Source organism: Lissotriton helveticus, chromosome 4_1 (genome assembly GCF_964261635.1).
Source record: "Lissotriton helveticus chromosome 4_1, aLisHel1.1, whole genome shotgun sequence".
Lineage (NCBI taxonomy): Eukaryota > Metazoa > Chordata > Amphibia > Caudata > Salamandridae > Lissotriton > Lissotriton helveticus.
Genome location: NC_136063.1, coordinates 10,743,180 through 10,749,797, shown reverse-complemented (window position 1 = coordinate 10,749,797; position 6,618 = coordinate 10,743,180).

Here is a 6,618-nt window from a genome sequence, read left to right as displayed (position 1 = left end):
ATTTGGATGGCCTCATAGACATGGATACGGCAATGCAGCAAAAATCACTGCGTTGTCTTACGCTGAGCTCCTGATGTTTTCTTTGGCCGTTGAGGTGGGTTTTTCCATACAACACCCATGGATTTTGACACTTCCCCAGATTAACAAGATCATGTGAACCTGGGGATGCAGCAAACCATTCGGTGTCCCCACGGAAGGGCAACGAGGAAAATACATGTATTTGTCCTAATTTTTTTCCTCTTTCCGTGTGTTTTGCAATTTCCATTTGTGAACAAAGATGTGATTTGGTTTTATATATGAATGTATTGTTAATTATATTGACATCAACTTTCTCAATATTTACATACTTGTATCAAGGACAGTCCTGCAAGAGAAGATTAATATATATTCGTACGGTAATATTAAGCTTGATTCTTGCCACTCATAAGTCAATGAAAGCTCCCCGATACTCTTTTTTGATTGATGCAAAGGTGACTGCTTTTGAGATAAAAACTAGATTATTCATTTAAAAAGCATTTCCAGCGCCTTCAGAGTATTTGCTTAGAAGCAGTGATTAATTCAAGCACATGGAGTCTACAGATACTCATTTTTGGAGATTGAAGCTTATTTGTTCTCATAAAACTTGGAGCCTGAACTTGAAACTGTGTGCAATGCAGCTTCTCATACATTCTTAGTGCTTAGCAGTTTGTATTCCACAGTATATTGTTCACTTTCAAACTTTAAAGGTGGTACATGCATCTGAAATGTTGGGACATTAGTTGATCTCAAATTAAAACTGTTGAAACCAGTCCCACATGATTGCCATTATTTTGATACCTGAAGAACATTACACTGACCTGATGCTTGTGATCACCACTAACACACCACACGATGGAGCTCCGGTGGATGACAAGTTGTTGTCCTGGTTGTGCTGTGAGATCTAAATGTCCAACCTTCAGAACTTCCATGTTATAGATGCTTTTCTGAACCCAGTTCAGAATGTCATACTTTGCTGGTATTTGCCCTTTGTCATCAAAAAATATAACATGCCCTGAAGAAGTCCTAAAATGTATCTTCTGGAGGAAACTGTTCACCTTAAACACAAAACATAAGGTCAGAAGGTCACATTCATGACAAACAGTGTGGCTTCCATTTTATTTATAGTTGAGACCAAAATAAAGGATGGCAACAGCATTTGGGTGAATTCTAGAACATATCCAAGTTGTTTAGCTACTAATAATTCAAACTAAACTGGGTCTGTAGGAAAGGCACTCCTAGACATGGTAATTAGACCCTAGGTCATAGCTTCGGAGACCTCATGGCATAAATGACAGATGAACAGTTTGGACTCCTACCTCTCAGCATCCTCAGAGAAGGCAATAACATTATATCCAGACACCAAACAACATTTAGGAAAAACTCATCATTCTCATCCCAAAAACACAGATGCAAAAACGTAGATCTTGATTATGATGACGGTGAGACCACTACAGTCAGGCCATCTGTGGCAGTCGCTTCCGCCTGTCGCATTATGGGCAGATGGAGGGCGGGTGGAGAATAAAAATAAATCTTTCATATTTTCTCTCAGCCCCCAGCATGAACACCCAATGTCAACTACAGCTCGGAAAAGGTGGCAAACATGTATTAAACCATACTCTTAAGCCCGATTCACAAAGGTAAAGTTAGACCAAAAGTCTAAAAATTAGACCTGAAGTCTGAGTTTAGACCTAAAGTCTAACTTTATTTCAGAAGGCTAAGTTTAGACCTGGAGACTAAGTTTAGACCAACAGTCTAACTTAGACCGAAAGTCTAACTTTGTCCCTTAGTAGCAAACTTGCTAGTAGTAACTTACTTTTGTGAACACCAGAAAGTAGTAAAGCTAGACTTGTGGTCTAAGTTAGACTTTAGTTCCAAGTTTAGAATTCTGCTGTAAAGTTAGCCTTTAGGTCTAAACTCAGACATCAGGTCTAAATGTAGTCTTTTAGTTTTACTTTACCTTTGTGAGTCGGGCCCTGGGTGTATTAATTATCAGAAAGATTTGATCTGGTGCAATAATTCCTCATTCTTCAATCACATGAGGATTTACCATTAACCAAGTTGTGTGCAACTTGCAACCAAGCATTTTGGTTGCAGAGCTCACGTTTTGTCCAACTGAAATGAAATTATTTAGGGTGCAGGCGGTCACGAGGAAATTTAGAAGAAAATATATGTTAATATTTTACCAGATTACAAAACATGAATTAACAAAGAGGTAAACGTCAGACTGTTGGAGCACTGCATCCCTGAATGGACACAGGCTGGATCTAAGTGCCCAAAAGCTCAAAATTTTTAAGACATCCGAAACCCACACCCCATGGCAAATACTAGTCCATAAGCATGTCCCTAAATAAAGTCTTATGAAAAGATGCACATGTGCAAACCCAAGAAATACAGGAAATGGACATGGCATATATGGAAGTGGCTGACGATATAGTTGCTATGCCAGTGTGGGTCCCAAATGATTATGGCACAAACATATTCTCGACGAGCGCAGCGGGCGCGACGATTGCGCGACGATTGCGCGCCGAAGGCGCGCTTAAGGCAAGCTCGTCTGCGCTCCTCCGCGCCCGGCCGGGCCCAGGGGCCATGCCCCCTGGCCCCGCTGGGGGTGATAGATATGTATATAGTGCGAGCTTCCTACACCAGCTGCGTCCACCGATTACATCCAGCTGCGGCACTCTGAGACACCCCCTGGAGATTTCCCGCTGCTGTACGAACTGTAAATTCGAACCAACTCCTAAAACTGCCAAACCCAGATCTGAGGTAAAGGACTATTCTATGTTTTTACTTAACTGTAGGTCTTTAGTGAAACACTGCCTAGAAATCTCCCTGCTACTAGATGAACACTCTCCAGACGCAATTTTTTTGACCGAGACGTGGCTTGATCAAAATTCTCAGCCGGATCTGGCACAGGCCATCATTCCGGGATATCAGATAGCGCGGGCTGATCGGCCACTAGGCAGAGGCGGCGGCCTCGCGATTATTTATAAAGAGAGCTACGTCTGCCGCTGTTTAGCGGAAGACATTGAGGATTGCGAAAATCTCTCTTTCGTAATCGACTTCTCCCCTAATACCAGTTTCACCGGTATTCTTATTTACCGCCCCCCTGGTCCCATCGGACAATTCAACACCTCTCTTCTATCGGTGGCCTCCCAGCTGGTTGTCTCTCCCTCCAATTTCACCTTACTGGGAGATTTTAACATCCATTTTGACAACCTGCTGGATCCTACAGCTATAGAAGCACAATTAAGCCTGGCTGCCATTCAACTAGAGCAACTTGTCCCTTCTGCCACACATGAAAAGGGGCATCTCTTGGATCCGATTTTTAGTAACTGTGACCAACTAAAAGTAGGAACCATCACTAGCCTCCCATGGTCGGACCATTTCTTGATAGCCTTCACCTGGACCACGAGCAAAACCCCCTATCCCTATTTAATTCTAGGAAAACTCGAAACTGGTCTAAACTTCCCATCGACAACTGGATGAAGGCACTCGGTACCACTAGACCCACTCTCTCCCATGACCCAATGGTAAACAACACTAAATATGATGAGTGGATAACCACCTCTCTTGACTCAGTTCTTCCGTCATATCAATCTAGATCCAAGAGACAAAGTAAATCAGCCCCATGGTATACAGAAGACCTTAGGCATCCAAAACGTCTCGGTAAGAGACAAGAGAGAAAATGGCGCACATCCTATAACCCTGCAGAAAAAACCATTTATAGGGAAATGATCAGGAACTACAAACTGGCTATAAAATCCTCGCAAGCAGCCTATTATAATCTCAAAATAAGTACGGCTAAATCAAAGCAGAAAGAAATTTACCGCATAGTAAATTCCCTGATAAAACCTCCCCTACCTGCCACAGATAATAACAGCTCATCGTCCAAATGTAACGATGTGGTGGAATTATTTTTCCAAAAAGTGAATAAAATCTATCTTTCCTTCCCAAACCCACCCTCCGACCCGCCCTCTCAAACTCTGGACTCAGCTCCTAATAGGGGTAAGGGGTTGCAGTCTTTTCCTCTGATAACAATGGAAACACTAATGAATCTAGCGCAACAAATAAAAACCGGCTCTCCGTGTGATCCTGCCCCTCCAGGCTCGCTGGGACTGGCTAGTAAAACCATTCTCCCCACCCTTCTGGAACTGTTGAACTCCTCCGTACTGAGTGGGACAGTACCCGCAACCTGGAAACACGCAATGGTGCGGGCACTATTAAAAAAAACCTCCCTTGACCCAGCCAACCCGAGCAATTCCGCCCGATCTCTCTGCTCCCATGGGCATCCAAGATCCTGGAGAAGCACGTCAATACCGCTCTGACGATGTTCCTCGAGGAAAACCATCTCCTCGACGCCTCCCAGATGGGCTTTCGCCCAAAACATTTATTTATTTATTTATTTATTGACATTTATAAAGAGCAACATATACCCGAAGGTGTCTTGGCGCTGTCATGTCATGTCATGTCATGTCATGGGACAGAGACCGCCCTACTGGCCGTAACTGAGGAGGCAAGACGGATCTTGGATCGAGGGGGGTCAGTGGCAGTGATCCTCCTCGATCTGAGTGCCACGTTTGACACGGTACATCATAAAATCTTGTTGAACCGCCTTGCCGACCTAAGAGTGTCCGGAGATGCCCTGGCTTGGGTCGAGTCCTTCCTATCGGACAGAACCTTCCAGGTCTTTGACGGCACATCCCTTTCATCAAGTAGGCCTCTGGGGTGCGGAGTTCCGCAGGGCTCATCTTTAAGCCCTACGCTCTTCAATGCATACATGAGGCAGCTGGCTGGGATTGTTCGTCCGCATGGTGTCAATATCATCTCCTATGCGGACGACACCCAGCTGGTGGTCTCCCTTGCACAGAAGAGCGGCCTCCAGTCCCCGCCAGATCTAGCGGCTTGCCTGGAGGATGTAAAAAGCTGGATGATGAGCTCATGTCTGAAGCTAAACGACGACAAAACTGAGCTCATGCTCCTGGGCCCGGCGGCCCCCTCCACCTTGGAGCTGATATGGCCTACAAGTATGGGTGTGCCCCCACCCCCCAGAGATAACATCAAAATCCTGGGGGTATGGCTCTATAATTCGCTGAGCCTTAATACACAGGCCACCAAGGTGTCAGCTACTTGTTTTGGCCTCCTTAGGGTGATTAAAAAAATCCTTCCCCTTCTTCCATTTGAGGCCAGACAAATTATTATACAGGGCCTTATTCAATCCCGGCTGGATTTTAATAATGCCCTTTATCTGGGAGCACCAGACTACACCCTACAAAAACTTCAGCGCACCCAAAACTGTGCAGCCCGGGCTCTATTGGGAGTCCCACGGAGGACCTCAATAAAAAATGGCCTAAGAACTTTACACTGGGTCCCTGTCAGGGATAGAGTGAAGTTTAAGGCTTTATGCATCGCCCACCGGACTTTCTGGAAAATGGGCCCAGAAATCAACGGCCCCCTGATTTCTCCCTATTTGCCCAACAAGAATCTTCGCTCCTCAATTGCATCATTGGCCAAAGTTCCTACGATTTTCAGAGCCAGAGCAGGAGGACGCTCGTTCTCGTACAATGTATCTAAACTATGGAACACCCTCCCTCCACAGATGCGAAAGATTTCCAATCTAACTGGTTTCCGGAAACAGCTTAAAACTCTCCTGTTCAATAAATAGTAACCTTGTGAGGGCACTTTCTGTTTTCCAGCGCCTGGACGCCTCAGGGCAACTGCAGCACTTTACAAATCCAATTTTCATTTCCTTTCATTTCAAAGCAGTCTGGAACTACTGGGCCACAATTGTCAGGGGTGGATATCTTTTACTACTGCGGTCCCACAACATAACCAATCTCTGCAGCTGGGCCAAGTACAACCATTTTTTCTCTGGAGCAGTCACAGGCTTCTCAGGTAGATCAGCTTGAGGGTTCTCAGGCATCAACCCTACCCTACAACAGCAATATAAGATTAACATTCATCCCAGTGCTTCTCATTGTCAAAAATGTATACCTTCTTCACAGAAAATACAGAATCCATTATACATCAAGAATGCATGAATTTGCTATTTACAGGTGCATATCCTTGCAGGGGCCTTTGTCAATGAATCCACTCATCCATTCATCTGGTATTGGATGCCTTTCTCTGGGCTTCTGACCCCCCAGGCTCAGAGTTTGAGGTAAGGTTTATGATTGCAGCCCCCATTCCTCCTCGGTTGAGTCTTAGTACTCAGTTTCTTGGGCCTAGGCCCATTCAGTCTCTCCTAGGACCGCTCCTGACCCAACAGCCCACTTGTGCAGTGCTGCGGTCATGCAGTCCACTTGTGTAACACACAGGCCCTCAGCAGGCACTTATCTCAGCTCAGTTGGGTCTACACATAGTCACATACCCCCAGGTGCCTTTGTATCAATGACAGGAATGCATGAATGTCCAGTCTCACAGCACCAAGATTCACTTGCTTAGCGAGTTTCTGGTGTGAAGTCAAAGGTAATGTTTATTTAGACCTTTGGTCCTATAACATAAAGTAAAAAAAGAACATTCCCATCTTTCAACAATAAAATATCATTATTCGTTGATACACAAAAAAATTACAATACAATATTAACTACTCATTTCATTTTC